Genomic DNA, 24,745 nt, shown 5'->3' on the forward strand with positions numbered 1-24,745 from the left:
AATATAGTCAGATATATGGATAAAGGAAATATTTTCATGTGCTTCCTTTATAGTTAAATGCTGTTGATACTCTTATAAAGAGTAAAATATTTAGTGACTCACACAATTCATTGCTGCATACATCTACAACTGGAGTAGGTGAAGCTGAAGTGACTGGATATTGAGAAATGGTGCAGATATATGATATTCACATTTCCACTGAAACTCTTCCAAAGGTCATCATTCATCCATTTCATTTGCATCAGCATCTATTCTGTTGTTTTTATCTGTTTCCTTTTAAATTCATTTCAATAAATCAAACGTACAGCTGTTTCAGAGCTCTCCGCAGGTAATTCCACATGGTTTTGATGGAGGCAATTGAACACGTCTAATAATGAGTAACCACTGAAATGACTTCAGTCTGAATGTAACGTTCCACAGAACAGCTACAGAATGTTCTGTTGTGAACCAAGTGGAAAAAAGACATACAGAACTGAACTTGGTAAACAGTCAAATTGTCTTCTGTCTGCAAATGAGTGGTTTTCAAACTTTTATGGCTGAAGAGCTTTTTAAATGGATTAATAATCGCTGACCCCCATCTAAATGATAATATTATATAATACTCAAAATATGAAAGCGCTGCATGTAAAGTGTGTTTTCAGGGGACAGGTACTTACAGATATCATTGAGATGGCTGTGCCTGCTTCTCACTGCAGAGTCTGTCTACCTTTGATGTTAGACAATGGCACCCACAAGCTACACTCCATGCCCGCCTCACACCAAGCCTCTTTCTGGCCACTGCTGCTCATTCACTTACCCTTGACCACAGCACTCCCAGGCCATGGTACCCTGGGCAGTTGTGCATGACACCCAACCGTAAAGCCAGCCCTGTTCCGTTAGCACTTACACATTATTTCGCAGAACCCCTTGGGAAGCCTCTGCAGAAACTAACAGATTCACAGGCCCCAGTTTGAGAACCAATAATCTAAATCTCTTAACTAGCCTATTAGTGAAATTATTTTTAAACTTGTCAGGATTATTTTTAATTCATTAATTTTTAAAGTGCCCGTTGGGGGTAAACAGGTGAAAGGTTGCAGCTTAGCTAGGTCTGTTTGAGAACATATCTATTGGATGGAATGAAATAATTTTTGAAAGTCTTTTAATACTCAACAATAAGCAGGCAAAGGTTATTTAAATAAATACATGTCCTTTCTATAAAGCCATGCTGGTAACATGGTTTACTACATTCTTAATATTCTAACATTGCTTGTTATTGAATTAAATGCTGATTTTCAAGAGGAATATACTTGTGTTTGGAGAGCTTTATGATGGATTAAATTTATATAAATTGTGCCATATTTATACTCAGAGTAATGATAGAACACATTTGGAATTGAAGATAGGGTTAGATTATAATTAATTTTTGTTTGTGAAATAAATGACTTCTGCATACCCATTCTAAGCACTGTGCTATAATGAACACTGTGCAGCTGAACATTTAATCATTTCAAGGTTGCCCTGTTAAAATGCACTGCAGGGTTCATCGTGACCATTAGCAGATAGACTGTGATGAAACTAGTGAGCTGAGCCAGGTACATTTTTCTTGGAATGCTGACTTTTACCAGACTTTAATGCTTGTTCTTTTAGTCAACAAGATCAGCAAGGTTCAATAGGACCTTCAATTGCCGATGATAATTTGTCTGCAATCTCTAAAGAGATTCAGGTTTCTGTTGCATTTCTCTAATATTTAAAGTTCAGTTGGTGTGGGGTAGGTTACAACAACTTACATTTATAATAACTTAACAACTTATCTCCCTTTCCTCTCCAAAATTATTGACATGTTGACACCTCCCAAATCCATGCCCACTTTTCCTGAAATTCCACCTCTGAACCCTTCCAATAAGGCTTCCACCCCCGCCACAATACCAAAATGTCTCTTACTGAAGTCACAAATGGTTATAACAAAGGTAAAATATCGCTCTCCTTCTCAACATATTTTGACATCGTTGAGCACACCATCATCCTTCAATACCTCTCCACCTTCATCCAATTGGTTAGGATTCCACTCTCATTGTTCCATCCTTATCTATCTAATCATAACCAGACTACCACCTGCAATGCTTTCTCCTCCTGCTGTTGCACAGGTACCTCTAGTGTTCCCCCGAGGATCTACCCTTCACCCACCTTCCTAATTTTCATCTACATTCTGCCTCTTGGTGACATCTGACAACACCCAACTTTCTCGACTTCTCTGCTATCACTAATTTAACAGACTAATTGTCCAAAATCCAGTACGGAATGAGCAGAAAAATTTCATTTCATTAAATATTGGAAATAGCTATGCCATTGTCTTTGGCCCTGTCACAAACTTCAATCCCTAGCTACCAACTACATCCATCTTCTTAGCAACTATCTGAGATGGAACCAGGCTGTTCACAACCTTGGATTCATATCTGACCTTGAGATGGGCTTCGACCACATATCTGTGCCATCACTAAGACTGCTTATTTCCACCTCTGTAGCATCACCCAACTCTGTAACATTGTTCCTGCTTTGGCTCATCTGGGCTGATACCCTCATCATGCCTTTGTTACCTCTGGACTTGATTATTCCAAAGGAATCCTGCTCAGTCTCCCACACACTACCCTCCCTAAACTTGAAGTCATCCAAAACTCTGCTGTCCATGTCCTTACTCTCTCCAAGTCCCGTTCACTCATCAGCTCTGTGCTTGTTGACTTACATTGCCTCCTGGTTAGTAAAGCCTTGATTTTAAAATTCTAATCCTTGTTTACAAATCCCTTCATGGCCACGCCTCTCCCAAACTCTGGAATCACCTCCATCCCCATAACCCTCTGAGGTATCTGCGCTTTTGTAATTCTGACCTCCTGTGCATCATTGATTTTTATTGCTCTGCCATTCCCTTGCCTTCATCTGCCTAGACCCTAAGCTCTGGAATCCCCTCCCTATGCCTCTTTTTCTCTTCCTTTATAATACTCCTTAAAACTTCACTGACCAAGCTTTTGGCCACTTGCCCTAATGTTTCCTTATGTGTCTCAGTGTCAAATTTTGTCTTATAACTCTCCTGTGAAGTGCCTCGGGATGTTTTATTCCGTTAAACCTGCTATGCAAATGCAAATTGTTGTTGCTATTGCTGTTTATTTAATGCCTTTAGTTTAGTAAAATAACAAAGGGGCTTCACAGGAAAGTAATCAGAATATTAGATTGGTCCTGAACCAAGTAGAATTAATCAATAGCTAAATCAAAGAGGTAGGTTTTACGGGGAGTCTTAAAGGAACAGAGAAAGGTTTAGGGAGGGAATTCCAGTGTTTAAGGCCTGGACAGCTGAAGGAACAACCACTGCTGACAGAGGAAAACAAGTTGAGGATGCACATATGACCAGAATTGGAGGAGTGCAGATTTCATGGGGTATATAGGGCTGAAGGAATTTACAGATAGGGAGCTGTGAGGTCATGGAGGGATTTGTACAGAAGGATGAGAATTTTAAATCTGAGCTGCCAGTGGACTGGGAACTAATGTAGTGCGGCAAGCACAGGATTAAGAGCTACCTTTGGTTAAAGAACAGTCAATATGTAATACATGTAACATACCATAGATGGAACTACCTATTCAACAGGACAACTGGATTCCAGTTACTCTTTTTTTATAATGGAGAAGCAGGTATACCACTATGAGATTCAAGGCTAGCAGAGCTCTGTCAATATTTGCATTCATTTTACAGACAATTATACAAAGTCTTTATAAGAACATGGGTGAAATTTAATGCCATCACTCTGGGAGCAGGCTGGGAGCTGGGGTGTCATAAAATTGAGTGCCAAGGCAGCGATGCCATGCCTGTCACCTACCTGCCACTAATGGCAAAATAACAGCAGTAGGGAGGTGGGGGGGAGGTGGGGGGGTGGTCAGCGGGTCACCTGACCTTGGGCCATTTGGGGCCTTTAAGTGAAGAGAGGTGTCCACATCATGTGGTGAGGCCACTAAGTGAAACTGAGTGGCTTTGTTGCAGGTTAGAGGGTCCCTCCTGTTCAGGAACCCTGTGTTCAGTGAAGGTCCCCACAGTGCTCCCTGCCCCCAAATATTGCCCCCTGCCCTCCTGAATCCAGCCCCCCATTCACCTCACAGTGGCCTACCAGACTGGCCCCAAAATGCCCCTCCCCCATTTACTTCATATCCCACTCCATCGATAATTGTTTGAGCACTGGATGTCATCCCAGACATGGCCACTGCTCCTGGTGGCTCTGGTGGGACTAGAGAGTGCCAACCATTTGATTTGCTGGCAGCTCTCTCAGAGGTGAGACTTCTTCCCAGGTGGGGGCAGGAGTCCCAATCCAAGTCAATTATAAAGCTGATGGCCAGAAAATGAGCTCGGGGCATCTAGGCCTTGTGGAGGCGGGCTCACCCTTGACTTTCAGCTGGTGTTGGGGGTTTGGGAAGGGATAGGCTGGGGTGTAAAATTTAGCCCATAGTGTGCCGTAGTTGGTAGCTCATGAAGACAATAGAGGATTTGATAACTATAACAAATTTGCGGAACAAATTTACAAGGAAGCTGTATGGAACTACAGGCCAGTTAGCCTGGCATCAGTCATTGGAAAAGTGCTGGAATCGATTATTAAACAAGCCTTAACAATGCACTTAGAAAAACATAAATGATTAGAACAAATCAACATGGTTTTACGAAAGGAAATTCCTGTTCGACAATTTTATAATAGATTTTTGAGGATGTAACTAATAGGGTAGATATAGGGGAACCTATACAAAAGGTTAATACACAGGATAAGGGGTCAGAGAGTTGGGGGTGATGTATTAGCATAGATATGGATTGGTTAATGGAGAGGAAGCAGAGAGTGGGAATAAATGGGGCATTTTCAATTTGGCAGGCTGTGACTAATGGCGTGCAGCAAGGGTCACTGCTGGGCCTCAGCTATTTACAATCTTTATTAATGATTCAGGGCGGAATCTTCCATGCCCGCTGGCGGTGGGTGTGATAGGTGGCCTGAGCGGACAATGTGGTGTGGTTGGTTTCACGGTGGCGGGAAGGCAGGTCACGATTGTCCGCTCAGCCCACCGATAACGGGCCACGTTTCCTGCCATCGGACGTCAGGAACCTCATTGTAATACATCAGCATATCATTATCAGGCCATCCCGCCAGGCTCTTGCACCCCTGCTGGATCGCCTGTCCATGTTGGTGGGAAAGCAAGCTAATGTGTTTCACACCAGCACAGAGGCAATGTGCACTTGGCGACTTTCATTTTGGGTGAACTGGAGGTGAGTGCACAGCAACGTTCTGCAGAGCTCGCCAGGGTCGCCTGTTGCTTTGCAGGCTTCAGGGGCACCGGGGGGGTCAGGGTTAAGTGCCGTCCTGCCTCGGATGTGACTTTTGAGAGTGAGGGGGAGTGAAGGGGCAAGTGCCGTCCTGCCTCGGATGTGACTTTTGAGAGTGAGGGGGAGTGGAGGGGCAAGGGCAGCCTTGCCTCTGAGGCTACTTGTGAGGGTGAGGGGAAGGGGGGGCAAGTGCAGCCTTTCTGTTGAGGTGACTGGTGGCAGGGGTTGGTGGGGAGGGTGGAAGGGTGCAAGGGCAGCCTTGCTGTTGAATATAGCACACAAGCGTTCAGGGTGGGGGGTAGGGTGGGCGAGAGAAGTGGCCACACATTCGGGAAACAAAGAACAAAGAACAAAGAAAAGTACAGCACAGGAACAGGCCCTTCAGCCCTCCAAGGCTGCGCCGATCATTATTGCCTGTCAAACTAAAACATTTTGTACTTCCGGGGTCCGTATCCCTCTAATCCCATCCTATCTATGTATTTGTCAAGCTGCCTCTTAAACTCCACTACCGTACCTGCTTCCTCCACCTCCTCTGGCAGTGAATTCCAGACACTCACTACCCTCTGCGTAAAAAACTTGCCCCGCACATCTCCTCTATAGTTTTCTCCTCTCACCTTAAATCTATGTCCCCTGGTAATTGACTCTTCCACCCTGGGAAAAAGCTTCTGACTAACCTCCAGAAAGTGACCATTCCTCTGCAGCTAAGACAGTTCAGGTGCAGCCACATTGATACGATTGGGATCAGGCTCCTAGCTTACCTGCCCACACAAGCTACGCAGAGGCATCAAAATGTCACCAAGTTCTCCAGAGCTCCCCCTCCACCCCCCGCCACCCTGCGCACCCCCAAGCACAGACTGCAAATTCATGAGCACTTTATTGGACCGCAGAGCAGTTGGACTGCACACATTGTACAATCTCCTCTCTAAAGCTGGCCATGCAGCAGTCACTGCTGGAGGCGCTCACAGACCCTTTGCAATCATCATCCCGGTTTGGACCAGTCTCCCCCATGGTTCAAGCTAACAGAGCAACCATGCAGTGCACTAATCTCTGGCCATCTAAGTGGTGACCAGCATTCTCCGCGATGCGTTAAGGGCCGTCACACTAACCAGGACAGGTTCTTAGTATAAAAACAAAAATACCTGGAAAAACTCAGCAGGTCTGGCAGCATCTGCGGAGAGCAACACAGTTAATGTTTTGAGTCCGTATGACTCTTCAACAGGACTAAAGAAATATTGAAATGTGGTGAAATATAAGCTGGTAGAGGGGGGTGGGACAGGTAGAGCTCGATAGGGGGCCAGTGATAGGTGGAGGCAAAGAAGAGATTGCCAAAGATGTCATAGACAAAAGGACAAAGGGGTGTTGACAGTGGTGATATTATCTAAGGAATGTGCTAATGGTGACATTAAGGGTAGCAAGCAGGACAAACAAGTGGCAGATGGCCCTAGTGGGGGCGGGGTGGGGGGAAGGGATCGAAATGGGCTAAAAGGTGGAGATAAAACGATAGGTCGAAATAAATTTAAAAATGGGTGGGAAAAGGAAAATATATTTTAAAAATATAAATTATTGGAAAAAAGGAGCTTGGAAAGGGGGTGGGGATGGAAGAGAGAGTTCATGATCTGAAGTTGTTGAATTCAATGTTAAGTCCAGAAGGTTGTAAAGCGCCTAGTCGGAAGGTGAGGTGCTGTTCCTCCAGTTTGCGTTGAGCTTCACTGGAACATTGCAGCAGGCCAAGGACGGACATGTGGGCATGAGAGCAGGGTGGAGTGTTGAAATGAGACAGGGAGGTCTGGGTCATGCTTGCAGACAGACCGAAGGTGTTCCGCAAAGCGGTCACCCAGTCTGCGTTTGGTCTCTCCAATGTAGAGGAAACCGCATTGGGAGCAGCGAATGCAGTAGACTAAATTGAGGGAAGTGCAAGTGAAATGCTGCTTCACTTGAAAGGAGTGTTTGGGCCCTTGGATGGTGAGCAGGGGGGAAGTAAAGGGACAGGTGTTGCACCTTCTGCGGTTGCATGGGAAGGTGCCGTGGGAGGGGTTTGAGGTGAAGGGGGTGATGGAGGAGTGGACCAGGGTGTCCCAGAGGGAACGATCCCTGCGGAATGCCGCCGGGAGGGGGTGAAGGGAAGATATGTTTGGTGGTGGTATCATGCTGGAGTTGGCGGAGTTTCCAGCATCTGCAGTATTTTGCTTTTATCACAGGCTCTTAGTGCGTCCGTACGAACTACATGTCTCTCTCTTTCATCCTGCAGGAGGAGTACATCAGGATCATGGAGACTGGTGTACTAGCTGTATGCCTGATGGCCTATTGAGCATGAAGAAGGCAGAGGAGAGAGTGACTGAGGCTCCTGGCTGCACAGAGGCAGGAGCAGCAAGCTCAGGGAGAAGGGGCAGCTGGGGCTCCCACACACACCATCCAAGAGCCACAGCGAGCCATCACTGGGTCTTTAGACACCGCCTTTCATTCCTGCAGATGACTGAGAACCAGTGTCGCCGAAGACACTGTGCATATCTAGGGAACTGGTTGCTCACATCTGCCAGCTACTGTAGGATTTGGTGCTACAGGGACATGGAGGGCATCCACTGCCAGTGTCTGTGAAAGTGACAACAACACTCAATTTCTATGCTAGTGGCTCCTTTCAGGGTTCCACAGGTGACCTCTGTGGGATCTCACAAGCCTCCACCCACAAATGCATCCATGAGGCCATGGATGCCATCTTTGTGAGGGCACACAACTTCGTACAATTCACCAGGGACCAGGACAGCCAGGATGCAAGAGCACTTGGATTTTCCCAGATCTCGGGTTTCCCGCAGGCGAGGGGTGCGATCGACTGTACTCATGTGGCACTCAGATCTCCATCACAACGAACGGTCAACGGCATTCGCAAGGGATTCCATTTGCAAAATGTGCAGCTGGTGTGCGACCACCACAAACACGTCCTGCAGGTGTGCGCACAGTTTCCAGGGAATGTGCACAACGCCTACATCCTCAGTCAGTCACAGATCCCTGGAGTCTTCCAGGCTCCACAGAAGCTGCAGGGCTCCTCGGGGACAAGGGCTACCCGCAAGGGCTGTGGCTGATGACACCCATGCGGTGGCCTCAGGCTGCAGCAGAGTGAAGATATAATGAGGCTCATGCTGCAACTCGCAACTTGGTGGAACAGACCATCGGGATGCTGAAAATGAAGTTCCAGTGCCTGGACCAGTCTGGTGGAGCCCTGCAATATAGTCCGCAGAGGGTGTCATGCATCGTCATCGTCTGCTGCGCCCTTTACAATCTGGCACTGCAGCAGGGAGTGCTGGCTGAGGACCAACGCACCTCCTCTGATGAGGAGGATGCCAACAGGAATGAGGCTGAGGAGGACCTTGGAGGAGACTATGACGGGGATGAGGCTCTCGCACTGGCTAGACGAGGCAGCTGTGCTCGGAGGCCCTCATAGCTGCCAGATTTGTGGAGGATGACGATGACATGCAGTGAGGTGTCCCCGTAGATCCTCACATCGCAGTTGTGAACGTTTGACTACAGTCTGGCTTATTACAGTGCACATACCCTCTGTGAGAATGCTTCCGTCATGGAGACACTTTGGAGGCCCTAATAGTCACTCGCTTGCAGGAAGATGATGATGACATGCAGTGAGAACACTCCATAGATCTTCACATTGCCTCTGAGAATGCCTGACTCCTGTCTGGCTGAGGGCAGCTCGCTTGCGCTCCATGATCAGGGTTATATCATAGAGACACAGCCTTGAAACTTTAGACACATCTGATGCTTTGTCCAGCTCCAACACCTGGGCCTTTCAGGAGTTGGAGCACAGTGTCACTGGTTACAGATGCTGAAGAGACAGGAGCCAGCCCCTCCATAAAGGTGCTGAGAGCACACATAGAGAATGACGGAACTCTGTGAAGCCTGCCCATGACATTCTGGCAGCAATGACAAACACCGCTGAGGTGCAGGCATCAGTAATGTGTCCAGGGAGTGTGAGGCTGGACCATCACTTTGGTCTGAAGGCTGCACAGAGCACAGGGAAGAGACGCTGGACTGAGTCACCTGCCTTTATCTGTTGCAGAAAGGTTCCACATCTGAGTGACACGAACACTGCTCATCAGAACAAGGAGCCATAGGCAAGGGGACATTCTTAGGAGCTTATTGACAATAGTGAACAGTATGTACAAGTGATTAACACCCATGCCCAGGCTGTGCAACTAATTCTCCTTAACTTTCCTAACCCTGCCGCTATGCCTTGTTGCTCCCCAGACATCCCCAACGGTTGTGCCGGCAGCCTGTTGACTGCAACGTCTGCGATGACTTTGGTGGGCATCCTCTGGAGGGCTGAGACTTGGAGGGCCCCAGCCTGCTTTTAGGGGCCTGCTGTGTGGCAGTGGCATCCTCCTCAGCCTGGGAGCTAGAGCTGCTGAGGTGGCAGGAAGAGGGGAGTCAGATGGAGTGGACCCTCTTGTAGTCACCAGAATGGATGGGCCCAGAGTTGATCCTCCTCCCTATCCTCCTTGAGGAGCAGAGATAGCTGGAATGAGACCGAGCTGCCCAGCATCCCTCTCGTATACACACTGTTGGAGGTCAACTATGGCATCAGCGATGGAGTTGAACCGGCGTAGCAGTGTAGGAGTGACACCCTAGACCACCTTCATATGAGTGTTGACCTCAGTACGTCGGCATGCCAGTGCTATCACCTCAGAATGAAGGCAGGCAGTCTCTTCAACAGTGCCTTGCAACCTGAGGAGTGCAGCGGACATCCCTCCCTGATGTTCCCGAGTTTGCCTTTGCAGCTCCAGCAATTGAGGTATGACCGAGTCCAGAGGCTCGTCATCTGACTCTGACTCACCAAAGTTCTGGCCTCACGACAGTTCTCCGAGTGCCAACCACCAGGGAAGTCCCTGCTATTGATCAGACAGTGTGATGTTCTCACTAGATTGTGACCCCAAGGCTATTCTAAAGCTAGTTCCCACCGTGGAATGTGTCTCTGCGCTGGTGGAGGGTGTGGGCGAGCGCTGTGACGGGACTTCAGGGAGGGTGCTTTCAGATTCCTCTTCAGAAATTTCTTCAGGGCTTGATTGGAGGCCCTGGGTCATGGACTCTGTTGGCTGTTTGGCAGATGTGCCTGTGAAAGCAAGGAGAGATAGTTTGTGCATGGCAGTGGCCTCTGAAAGAGGACACATCACTCACGGCATGGTTGTCTGGTGGATGTTGCACTGCTGGATCCTCACTTGGTAGATCACCGCTGACCTCACCGTCAGCACAGGATCCTCACTGGCCAGCTGGATGACTCTGTTTTCAAAGTCCTTGTGGACCTTGATTTTGGGCATTCTGCCACCGGTCTGCGACCTCTCCCTCTTGTTGTGTGCCAGCTTGACCTGCATGGATAGAGATGGAGCGAGTGTAAGCAGGACACCTGCCAAGCCAGTTGACAAGTATGCCTGGCCTGTGTGGGTGTTGAGTGGTCCCATGGATGGGATGAGAACAATGGTGGTGTGTGTGAGAGAGTGAATGGTGATGTACTGTGAACTGGCAGTGAGTGAGGGCCCTGTGGATGTGTGCTGGGTTTGTGAGTGTGTGCGTTGAGAGTGATGAAAAGAGTGACTTACCCTGGCGGAACAGAGGAGGTCATTTATCCTCTGGCGGCACTGGGTGGCTGTCCTCTTCTGAAGGGCGTTGGCGCTGACCAGTGCTGCCACCGCCTCCCAAGCTGGATTGGTCACATTGCTGCCCACCCTGCAGCCTGAGTAGGGGTACAGGACATCCTGCTTAGACTCCATGGCATCCAAAAGGTGCTTGAGAGACCCATCATTAAACCTGGGGACTGCAGTCTTCTTCAGTTTCAGGGCTATGCCTTCCATGCAGCAGTGGTGAGCAGGAAGCACTGAGATGTGTGCTTGCAGCTGGACTTTAAACATGTCGCCTGGCGTGATGCAGCAGCGGGGTGATGGCAGGCGGGCGAATGAGAGCCCACCCACCATGGAAACAGCATGTTTCCTGGGAGTGCATAAATAATGGGGCAGGTTTGGGACGATACGGTGTGAAAATCTGCCATCGCGGCCAGCCGGTTAAATGTTGTTTTACCCACCCATTACCGTACTTAGAGCAAATTCAGGAAAATTCCACCATTAGACAAATAGACCTCAAGTAATGTATCTAAGTTTGTTAACAAAACAAAGTTAGGTGGGAATGCAAGCTGTGAGGTAGGCATAAAGAGGCTGCAAAGAGATTTAGACAGATTAAGTGAATGGGCAACAAGGTGGCAGGTAGAGTATTCAGTTGGGAAGTGTGAAGTTATTCATTCGCTTTAGTCATAAGAATAGAAAAGTAGAATGTTTTTTTAAAAGGCGTGAAACTTGTAAGTGTTGATGTTCAGAGAAACTTGGGTGTACTCATATAAGGAACACAAAAAGTTAGCATGCAGGTATAGCAAGCAATTATGAAAGCAAATGGCATGTTGGCCTTTATTGCAAGGGGATTGGAATATAAGAATGAAGAAGTCTTGCTACAATTTATGGGGCTTTAGTGAGACCCCAATTGGAATTCTGTGTGCACTTTTGGTCTCTATATTTAAGGAAGGGTATAATTGCTTTGGTACAGTACAGTGAAAGTCTAATTAGATTGGTCCCTGGGAGGAAAGGATTGCCCTATGATGAGAGGCTGAGTAAATTGGGCCTATATTCTCTGGCATTTACAAGAATGAGAGGTGATCTCATTGAAACATTGAAGGTTATGAAGGGGCTTGACAAGGTAGTTTCTGAGCTTGTTTTCCCTGGCTAGAGAATCCAGAACAAGGGGGCACAGTTTCAGGATAAGGGGTTGATTATTTAGGACTGAGATGAGGAGAAATTTCTTCACCCAGATGGTAGTGGATGTGCCATCATTGAATACATTTAAGGCTGAGATAGTCAGATTTTTTTGTCTCTTGAGGCATTATGGGATATGAGGAGCGGGCAGGAAAGCGAAGTTGAAGCTAAGATCAGCCATGGTCATATTATTGGCAGTATGGTCCTCCCCTGCTCCTATTTCTTATGTTCTTATGTTCTTCTGAAATTGTAGGGAGCTGCAAGAATTATACAGTAGTTATACTGGGGGTTTTAATGATCCTAATACCGACGAGATTAGTAATAATATAAAGGGCAGAGAAGGGCAGGAGTTTATAGAGAGTGTTCAGGAGAATTTTCTATATCAACAAATTTCCAATCCAGTGAGAAAGGAGACATTTGCTGGATCTGGGTCCAGGGAATGAGTTGAGCCAAGTGGATCAAGTGTCAGTAGGGGAACATTTAGGGGGCAGTGGTCATTTTATCACATGGTTTAGGTTGGCTATGGAAAAGAACATGGAGCAATCCAGAATAAGAATAATTAATTGGGGAGGGCCAACTTCAATCAGGTGGGAATGGATCTGGCCCAGATAAATTGGAAACAAAGATTGGCAGACAAAACTGTTCCAGAATAGGTTGCCTTTAAAGAGGAGTTGATACGTGTACAGTAAAGGTACATTCTCACAAGTGGGGAAGGCTGGGCAAACAAATCCAGAGCTCCCTGGATGATGAAAGAGATAGAGAGCAAGATGAAGTAGAAAAAACATGCATACAACAGAGGTCAGATGGATAATACAATTGAGAATCAGGTTCAATACAGAAGATTCAGAGAGGAAGTGAATAAACAAAAAGAAATGAAGAGAGAGTATGACAACAATCTGGCAGCTAACATAAAAGGGAATCCAAAAGTCTTCTATGGACATATAAATAGTAAAAAGTGAAGTGAGAGTGATGGCCCTTGACAGCAAGGCAGCGCTTGACTGAGCACAGCACCAAGAAGCCCAAGTAAAACTGAAGTCATTGGGAATCAGGGGGAAAACTCTCCGCTGGTTGGAGTCGTATGTAGCATAAAGGAAGATAGTTACGTTTGTTGGAGATCAATCATCTCAGTTCCAGGACATCGCTGTAGGAGTTCCTCAGGGTAGTATCCAAAGCCTAGCCATCTTCAGCTGCTTCATCAATGATTTTCCCTCCATCATAAGGTCAGAAGTGGGGATGTTTACTGATGATTGCACAATGTGCAGCATCATTCGCGACTCCTCAGATACTGAAGTAGTCTGTGTCCATAGGCAGCAAGTCCTGGGCAACATTCAGGCTCGGGCTGATAAGTGGCAAGTAACATTCACACCACATAAGTGCCAGGCATAAGACCATCTCCAACAAGACAGAATCTAACCATCTCCCCCTTGATATTCAATGGCATTACCATCACTGAATCCCCCATTATCAACTTTCTGGTGGTTACTGTTGACCAGAAAATGAACTGGACTAGCCATATAAATGTTGCAGCTACAAGAGCAGGTCAGAGGCTGGGAATTCTGCAGAATAACTCACCTCCTAACTCCCCAAAGCCTGTGCACCATCTACAAGGCACAAGTCAAGAGTGTGATGAAATACTTTCCACTTGTCTGGATGAGTGCAGCTCCACCAACAAAACTCAAAAAATTTGGCACCATCAGGGACAAAGCATCTCATTTGATTGGCACCACATCCACCATCTTCAACATTCACTCCCCCCACCATCGACATACAGCGGCAATAGTGTGCACCATCTACAAGATACCCTGCAACAACTCATTAAGGCTCCTCCGACAGCACTTTCCAAACCCACGACCTCTACCAGCTAGAAGGACAAGGGCAGCAGATAAATGGGAACAGCACCACCTGCAAGTTCCCCTCCAACCAACACACTATCCTGACTTTGAACTATATCATGGTTCCTTCACTGTCGCTGGGTCAAAATTCTGGAACTCCCTTCCCAACAGCACTGTGGGCATACCTACACCACAGGGGCTGCAGCAGTTCAAAAAGGCGGTGCACCACCTTCTCAAGGGCAATTAGGGATGGAAAATAAATGCTGGCCCAGCCAATGATGGCCATAATCACATGAATTAATAAATAATAAAAAAGGGTGGTAAAAGGGGTAGTGGGGCCGACTCTGGACCTAGGAAGTGATTTATACATGAAAGCAGGGCTCATGTCTCAGGTACTAAATAAATACTCTGCACCTGTCCTTATCATGAAGAAGATGCTGCCCAAGTCATAGCGAAAGAGGAGATAGTTGAGTCAAGTGATATGCTAAAATTTGATAAATAGCAGGCATTAGATAGCCTGGTGTACTTAAAGTTGATAAATCAGCAGGGCCTCAAGAGATGCAACATAGGATGCTGACAGAAATAAGGGTGGGAATTGTGGAAGCACGGGCTATAATTTCTCAATCCTCCTTAGAAACACGGATGGTGCCAGAGGACTGAAGAATTGAAATGTCACAGCCTTGTTCAAGAAAGGGTGTAAAGGTAAGCCCAGAAACTACAGGCCAGCCAGTGTAACCTCAGTGGTGGGGAATCTTTTAGGAACTCAGGACAAAATTAGCAGTCACTTGGGAAAATGCGGGTAAATTAAGGAAAGCCAGCATGGATTTGTTAAGGGAAAATTTATCTAACTTGTTTGTGAGTTTTGCTGAGGTAAAAGAGAGGATGGACTGCGGTAATGCTCTCATGGACTTCCAAAAAGCACTTGATAAAGGTCCAGTAAAGCTATAGAGCAGGCTTGTGAACAAAATTGGAGCTCATGGAATGAAAGGGACAGTAGCAGCATGGATACAAAATTAGCTGAGTGACAGGAATAGTTGTTTTTCAGACTGGAGGAAAGTTTACAGTGGAGTTCTCCAGAGGTTGGTGTTCAGACCCCTGCATTTCCTGATATATATTAATGACCTAGACCTTGGTATACATGGCAGAATTTCAAAATTTGCAGGTGCCATAAAACTTGGAAGAATTGTGAATTGTGAAGAGTATGAAACTTCAAAAGGACATAGACAGGTTGGTGATTAGGCAAATAAGTGGTAGATGAAATTTAGTGAAGAGAAGTATGAAGTGATTCATTTTGGTAGGAAGAACTCAGAAAGGCAATATAAAATAAGGGTACAATACTAAAGAGGGTGCAGGGGCAGAGGGACCTGGGGGTATATGTATACAAATACATATTGAAGGTGGCAGGGTTGAGAGACCTGTTAATAAAGCGTGCATAGCCTTGGGCTTTATATAGGGGCATAGAGTACCCGAGAGAGAAGACAATAGTAAAATCCCCAAACTTAAAACAATCAAATGTGGTGTGCAAAATGCACAGCATCTTTATTCCATCATTAAATTACATTGATTGGAAGCTGTTTAGTTTCCTCTGCTAGGGCAAGAAAATGTGAATAATGGGTAGACATAAATTTGACTTTCAGAGCTGGGAATATCACGGCCCTAAATTGGCCAGTTGGAACAGGACTTAAAGGACTGGTAAATGCAGACAACAGGCCTGTGGAAAAGCTTCAAATTTCACACAGGTGTATAATTAATGCAAGAAATAAACCATAGAAATAGAGTAGAGGACACATTTTACATTGATTAGAATTACAATTGCACCAACAGTTCTGCACTGATGTGCAATTCAGCTATCAAGGGAGGGAAGATTCTGCAAATTTATTTCAAATTCCAGGTTGAAATAATGTTGCGTTTTTAGTATTATATAGCATCTCCTTCCTCTCACGAATTTGCAGATATCAAATACTGACCACAGTTTTTACACATATTAAAATACAGTACATCTAAACTTGATAGTGTGTTAATCACCCTTAGTGAAAATGACTTATGAATAATGAACAATGCTGAATGGCCTTTTTTTTTACTGAACAAAACCTACAATAAAAACATTCAGCAAGGAGAGAAGCTGACATCCAGCTGAACTTATGAACTCCTGGCATCATAAAATGCTAATAATGCTTCTCTCCCCCCTTCCTAATTACATCACTGAACAAAAATGAGAAGGCAGAAAAAAGGAAAGTGAATACAGGGCTCATCTCCCTCATAGCATGCCCAACATCCCCAGTATTGCTACCATGCCAAATTCTCATGATACTTTCTGTCATTGCAGAATGTATGAGAACATACCACTCACCCTGAGATCAGCTTAGAATTGCTTTCACCTGATCATAGAACAGAATTTAGAAAGGACTGTAATATAACCTGCATTTTTTAATCTATGAGCTGTTGGAGCTCGCCATTCTTAGATGAATTTCAATCACTGCCTTTTCCAAGCCAAATCAGATAATGACTCATTCTCTGATTAGCATAGGAGATTGCTTGTGGATAGTTTCCTGACCAGAGAAGCAATACTTTACTTAAATTAAATTAAGCACAGTGTACAGGTCACATTACATACAGAACAAAAATGCCATTTTGTCTATGGAAAACTATACAATTCAGACAACCAGGTTGTTAGTTAAGTCTAACAAGAAATGCGCAGTGGAAGGACAACCAGTTCTTTCAGCTCTCAGGAAATTCCTGCTATTTACATCTGCAGTCTAGGTCAGCAAACCAATTTGATCTTTGAGTATGAGAAATAAGCAAATTCACACATTTGCAACAAGTTTAAACAGAGAATGAAGGCTTGTTTATAAGAAGTCTGAAACCTTTCTATAAAGCTTTGTTTTGCGTTGACGGCAAATATGACTAGCTTTCAGTGTTAGCAAGCTGTTCCATTGCTGAAGCATTTTGCACTTTGTGTTCTTGAACTGTTGACAGTACATCATTTCAAAGTGACACCCACATATTTTGGCAGTTTTTTGCTTTTGTACAGTGCTAAAATTTCAGATTTTTAAGATCATCTCTTTCAAAGGTCCAACAGCAGCTGACTTGTAAGATATACCTTTTATACTTAAGATAAAAGCAAAATACTGTGGATGCTGGAAATCTGAAATACTTTCTATATGCTTTGTCCTCAAAGAGCTGCATACACTTGCTAGATTTTATGTCATCTTATGTTATATTATCAAACTCTGCAAAATGACATGTTACGATACAGAACAGAGGCGTATAGATAAAGCAACTCGTAATTTTATTAACAAATCAGGAATAATGGGAGCAAAATATTCAGCAAGTACTATAAATGCAACATAGAAACATGTATATTCTGAGGAAATCTGTAATGAGTTACTCTTCTGTATGGATACAAATTTCTGGTTAATATTAGAATTACTTTACAGAATGATGAATTCCCTTAGTTTTGTGTCATCACAGATCTTGATGAATTTTTCTTCTTAGGCTTAATTATCACTTTAAGTGGAAAGCTGGCATTGTGAACAAGCTGGCATTGTGGTCAAGCTGTCAATTATACACCTAGTGCAATTTTCCTCTCCATTGATTTCAATGCAAAGGAAAATTGGGCAGTTTCTATAATAGGCACTGCCTGCAATGCCAGTTTTTTGATTGAGTGGAAAATTGAAAGTTATCCATCTTTCTCTCAAATTCAGAAGTTATCGTGAACATTTCCCATGAGCAAGCACCAGATTTTAGAACAGTTTTTGTGTTGTATCAAATTCCTACTTTGAACCCCAAGATGAAGTTGGCCTTCCTTATTGGTAAAGATCAATTTCACACTTGCTTAATGTCATGTTATTATAATAATATAATCACCAATCGCTCATTGGCAATTGGGTAAACACGTTGTGGGTTCATTTATTAAGACTAAGTACAAGCCAACCCTTACACATAGTTATAAAGTTTGAAGACATCAGAGTTGTGTTTGTGGCTCTGCTCAAAGCAAAAGTGAAACTAAGACTGGATCACAGGATACATTTCCCTTCTAGTGATATCATGCTGCTATCCCTTAAAGGCATATTACAACATCCCCCTTTCTTTTTAAAAAGAAGTATAACTATTTACAATACATGTTCATGTTTAGTTGCCATTACTAAGCTTATAGAACTGATGAATCTATGAGTCTCTAAAGCGTAGAGGTAATCTGCCAGTGCACCCAGATCTTGTCATGGTAACCTTGTCTGGAGGCTTATTCAATTGTTCACAGTGATCTATGGGATTGTCATTCTTGGATGTTGTTCCTGGTTGCATTTGGGATTTTGTCCTAATTGGGCAGTCCTAATGCAATAGTATGGTGGCTGAGGAGCTGGAATGGATCTGATTTGTTCTCGGTTACACCTCATAATCGCGCCTTTGTGTGTAATGACTTCATAGGACCTTGGTTCTGGACAAATCCTTGTCACCTTAGCTGATTGCCACTGTGGGATCTCTGTGGGATCCTGGATGTGAACTTGTTGTCCCAACTGTAGACTTGGCAATTCTGTACCTGCGTTTCTATCATACACATTAGCCATCTTCTCTTGTAGTTTTAAAAGTTGATCTCTAGTTTCTGAGAGAGTAGATTGGGTATGCACTGGTCAGCTAAACATGGGTTCTCCCAGTGATGGAATAGTTGCACTTAAAGGTGTCATTCTCAGATATAGCATTGCAATGTGTAGATCTTGCTTGGTCAGTCTACATTTGAGAATTTGAATCGTTCGTTCAGCTAGGCCATTAGATCTAGGGTAATGAGGTAAAGAAATAGTGTGATCGATATTCCACTTCTCATACCCTGAAATGGCTGACCAATAAATTGTGGACTGTTATCTGTAATGATCCTTCTAGGCATGCCAAATAAACTGAAAATGGCACTTAGAGTGTGCATGACAGTTTTGCTTGATGTATTGTGCAATTGTTGAATAATGGGGTACTTGGTAAGGTAGTCAACAATGCCGATGAAGTCTGTGCCATGGATATGGAAGAGGTCAGATGCAATTTTGGACCAAGGATGGGTAGGAACTTCATATGAAATCAATGGTGCCTTGTGCTGACTTGGCATATGCTCTTGACATGCCTCGCACTTCTTAACAATGACTTCAATGTCATTGTTCATACCCAGCCAATAGACTATCTCTCTTGCGAGTCATCTGATCTGTGCTCACATGTGAGTGATGAAGTTTTTGAAGGACATCAGGTCGCAAAGAGTCCGGTATAATGACCTGCCTGCCTTTAAAAATGACTCCCCAGGAGGTGCCAAGCTCATCCCGATAAGGCAAAAGTAGTCTTGTGTGTTCATGGACATGCTGAATTGGATCAGGCCATCCTTTGATGATGGTTTTCCACAGTTTCGTAGTGCCATTTTGCCATTTCTTCTTGTAGCTGCTGGCATTTGCATTGCGCAAAGTGTGCCAGTTCAATTTGGAGAACATCTTCAATTCACTGTCAATGAAGTCAACTTGTAGGTCTGAGGATACATCTTCTGTTTTCCTGGGTTAGGTAATTTGCTAAGTGTATCCATTGTGACCGTCAAGTTACGTGGCTTGTACCTAATCTTACAGTCGTAACCTTAAATCTTTATCAAGAGATGTTGCAATCTTGGTGGTGCACTGGTCGATGGTTTTCGCAAGTCATCTTCAGTGGTCTCTACTGCAAATCTTTTGCCAAATAGATAGGTATGAAAATGCATGATTCCAAACGTTAAAGCTAATGTTTTCCGCTTGGTGTTGGAGTGGTTGGATTGTTTTCCAGACAGAGATTTTAAAGCAAATTCAATCAGTTTGCTTCTTTGTGGTATGCATGCTCCCAGATCTTTCTGTGAGGCATCTGTCTCCAAGGTAGTTGTCTCCCAAAGATTGTAAAATTGCAATGTTGATGTTTCTGATAATGACTGTTTCAGTGCTTCGGAGAGGTATTGGTGGTCTTTGTGCCACAGGAAAGGCACATCCTTTTTCAACAATTTCCTTAGCAATGAACATTTTTGAGTGAAATTCAGAATTTATGGAGACAAGAAATCAAAGAGACTGAGACATCTTTGAAGATCGCCCTTATCTTGAGGAGTTGGCATGGCCTTAATATCTTCTAATTTACTTGGCTTGGGACATATGCCAGCACTGGAATAAATTGAACTGAAGTAATTGGTCTGCTGTATGTTGATGTTGCATTTCAGCTATTGAACACCAATCCTTGTATCAATAAGTACAGATTATGGTCATGTTCTTACTTCATTCTTCCCACAAGAGCTATGTCATCTGTAATACAGATGCATCCAGGTACAGTGCATGTTATGTGGTTCGTGTGAGCTTGAAAGAGATCCTAGCTAACAGATAGCCCAAAAGGAAGTCATTGAAAACAGTATCGTCCAAATGGGGTACGAAATGTAGTAAGCTCTTGGGACTTCTCCGTAAGATGTACTGACCAGTAACCATGCTTGGCATCAAGCTTCGCAAAGAATTTTGCACCTGCAAGTCTCAGATTTAACTCTTCAAATGTGGGTATTTTGTAAGGACAACATTTCAAAGCTGCAATTAGATGTTGTGGATTGAGGTATACTCACAATGATCTGTCCTTCTTTTTGACACATGATTGAGCTGCACCAGTCTGTGTGCTCTTGTACTTTTCTAATGATTCTCTCTTTCTCCATTTTGTCTAGTCCGACCTTCAGTTTGTCTTGTAAATGGATGCGGCTCTTACGTGGTGGATCAATTGACAGACTTGCAGTCTCCTGCAAGTGTAATGTTACAGCTCCCTTGAAACTACCAATTTTGACGAAACATTCTGGATATTTCAATGTTATGTTGTGAAATGAGGTGATAGGAATAGTTCCTGAGGTTAATCTGTCTTGTGATGTCTGACTGCTTCCATGGATTGTTACTAATGATGAGGTCACAACATGCTGGTAGACCTGCAATCACTGGGCCTTTAGCTTTCAAGATATAAAACATATCTGACACCAGGAGGATTGATTGTACTTGCACTCCAGGACTATGGATCCTGGACATAGAATTGGTAAACCATTGCATGCTGAATGTTTCACAGAAGTAGGTTTTGCTTTGGCCTTGCACATCTGTAGATACATGTCTTTTAGAATCCGCAGAGGTAGTATGTTGGCATTTTCCCCATGTCACTCTTGGTCAATAACATTCTTTCTTAGGACAGATATGGGGAGGTGTTGCTGTAGTGGTATTGTCACTAGATTAATGATCCAGAGACCCAGGGTAATGATCTGGGGACCTGGATTTGAATCCCACCGCAGCAGATGGTGGAATTCAAATTCCACAAACTATCTGTAATTAAAAGTCGAATGGTGACCATGAAACCATGTCGATTGTCACAAAAACACATCTGGTTCACTAATGTCATTTAGGGAAGGAAATCTGCTGTACTTATCTGGTCTGGCCTACATGTGACTCCAGAACCACAGCAATGTGGTTGACTTGTACACGCCCTCAGAAATGGCCTAGCAAGCCACTTAGTTGTATCAAACCACTAAAAACAAGTCAATAAGGAATGAAACCAGGCAGGTCACCTGGCATCGATCGAGGCACCGGAAATGACTCCAGCAAACCCAGCCCTGTAGAGTCGGCAAAGCCCCCCTTACTAACATCCGAGGGCTAGTGCCAAAACTGGGAGGGTTGTCCCACAGAGCAGTCAAGAAACAGACTGACTTAGTCATATCCACAGAATCGTACCTTACAGATAATGTCCTAGGCACCACCATCACCAACCCAGTAAATGTCCTGTCCCACTGGCAGGACAGACCTAGCAGAGGTGGTGGTACAGTGGTATACAGTTGGGAGGCAGTTACCTGGAAATCTTCAACATTGACTCCGGACCCCATGAATTCTCATGGCATCAAGTCAAACAAGCAGGAAACCTCCTGCTGATTACAATGCATCGCCCTCCCTCAGCTAATGAATCAGTACACATACATGTTGAACACCACTTGGAGGAAGCACCGAGGGTGGCAAGGGTGCTGAATTTACTCGGTGATGGACATTGTAGTCCCCCACCAAGAGTGGCTCGGTAGCACCACTACAGACCAAGCTGGCTGAGTCCTAAAGTTCATTGCTGCTAGACTGGGCCTGTGACAAGTGGTGAGGGAACCAACAAGAAAGAAAAACATACTTGACCTCATCCTCACCAACTGGCCTGCCACAGATGCATCTGTCCATGACAGTATCGGTAGGAGCGACCACCGCACAGTCCTGTGGAGACAAAGTCCTGTCTTCACATTGAGGATGCCCTCCATTGTGTTCTGTGACACTACCACGGTGCTAACTGGGGTTGATTTCGAACAGACCAAGCAACTCAAGACTGTACAACCATGAGGCACTGTGGGCCATCAGCAGCAGCAGAATTGTACTCAACTACAATCTGTAACCTCACAGCCTGACATATTCCCCACTCTACCATTACCACCAAGCCATGGGATCAACCCTGGTTCAATAAAGAGTGCAGGAAGCTATGCCAGGAGCAGCATCAGGCATACCTAAAACTGAGGTGTCAACTTTGTGAAGCTGAAACACAAGTCTACTTGCATGCCAAACAGAGAAAGCGGCAAGCAATAGACAGAGCTAAATGATTCCACAGCCAATGAATCAGATCTAAGCTCTGCAGTCCTGCCACATCCAGTCGTAAATGGTGGTGGACAATTAAACAACTCACTGGAGGAGGGGGCTCCACAAATATCCCCAGCCTCAATGACGGGGGGAGGCCAGCATATCAGTGCAAAATATAAGGATGAAGCATTTGTAACAGTCTTCAGCCAGAGGTGCTGAGTGGATGATCCATCTCGGCTTCCTTGGAAGTCTCCTACATCAGAGTCTTCAGCCAATTTGATTTACCCCATGTGATATCAAGAAAAGGCTGAAGGCACTGGATACTTAAAAGGATATGGTCTCTGACAATATTTCGGCAATAGTACAGAAGACTTGTTCTCCAGAACTTTCCGCGTCCCTAGCAAAGCTGTTCCAGTACAGCTACAACACTGGCATCTACCTGGCTATGTGGAAAATTGCCCAGGTATGACCTGTGCACAAAAGGCAGGACGAATCCAACCCGGCCAATTACCGCCCCATCAGTCTACTCTCGATCATCAGTAAAGTTACGGAAGGGGTCATCAACAGTGCTATCAAGTTGCACTTGCTTAGCAATAACCTGCTCACAGATGCTCAGTTTAGATTCCGCCAGGGCCACTCAGCTCCTGACCTCTTTACAGCCTTGGTTCAAACATGAACAAAAGTGCTGAACTCCAGAGGTGAGGTGAGAGTGACTGCCCTTGACATCAAGGTAGTATTTGAATGAGTGTGGCAACAGGGAGCCGCAGCAAAACTGGAGTCAATGAGAATCATGGGCAAAACTCACTGCTGGTTGGAATCATACCTAACACAAAGGAAGATGGTTGTGGTTGTTGGAGGTCAATCATCTCAGTTCCAAGACATAACTGCAGGAGTTCCTCAGGGTAGTGTCCTATGCCCAACCATCTTCAGCTGCTTCATCAATGACCTTCCTTCCATCATAAGGTCAGAAGTGGGGATGTTCACTGATGATTGCACAATGTTCAGCACCATTTGCGACTCCTCAGATACTGAAGTAGTCCATGTCCAAATGCAGCAAGGCCTGGACAATATTCAAGCTTGGGTTGACAAGTGGCAAGTAACATTTGTGCCACACAAATGCCAGGCAATGACCATCACCAATAAAAGAGAATCTAGCCATCGCCCTTGACTTTCAATGACATTATCATCACTGAATCCCCCTGTATCAACATCGTGGGGTTACCATTGACCAGAAACTGAACTGGACTAGCCATGTAAATACTGTGGCTACAAGAGCAGGTCATAGGCTAGGTATCCAACAGCGAGTAACTCACCCCCTGACTCCCCAAAGCTTGTCAACCATCTACAAAGCACAGGTCAGGAGTGTGATGGAATACTCCCCACTTGCCTGGCTTAGTGCAGCTCCCACAACACTCAAAAAGCTCGACACCATCCAGGACAAAGCAGTCCACTTGATTGGCACCCCATCCACAAACTTCACTCCCTCCACCACCAATGCACAATGGCAGCAGTGTGTACCATCTACAAGATGCACTGCAGGAACTACCCAAGGTTCCTTAGACAGCACCTTCCAAATCCATGATTGCTATCTAGAAAGATAAGGCCAGTCGACACAAGAGAACATCATCACCTGGAAGATCCCCTTCAGGACACTCACCATCCTGACTTGGAAATATATTGCCGTTCCTTCACTGTCACTGGGTCAAAATCCCTAACAGCACTGTGGGTGTACCTACACCACATGTACTGCAGCTGTTCAAGAAGGCAGCTCACTGCCACCTTCTCAAGAGAAATTAGGGATGGGTAATAAATGCTGGCCTCACCATCGATGCACACATCCCATGAATGAATGAAAAATAAGATAATTTGAATCTTGGCAAACACTTTGGATGGTGTGACGGCATCTATGTTTTCCATGAGAATTACGGTGTGAAACGTGTTCACTGCTCTTTGCCTCGTCGTGCACATCATCGTCATTTTATGGTTTGTCAGTCATCTCATGTTTTTGTTTCTGACAGAATACCGGATGGTCATTCTTATTGCTTGAAGGTACCCCGTGTTTACCGTCTGTTTGGATCAGTGCATGGCTCTTTGTAACTGCATCAGCCTTTGCTCTAGTGCACGGCCACTGCCAACATCCCTTTCTGCCATATGCATTGCAAAATTGATGGAATGCTACAATGGGAGTGGATGCAGTCACCAACTCAACAA

This window comes from Cetorhinus maximus, chromosome 11 (genome assembly GCF_964194155.1).
Source record: "Cetorhinus maximus chromosome 11, sCetMax3.hap1.1, whole genome shotgun sequence".
Classification (NCBI taxonomy): Eukaryota; Metazoa; Chordata; class Chondrichthyes; order Lamniformes; family Cetorhinidae; genus Cetorhinus; species Cetorhinus maximus.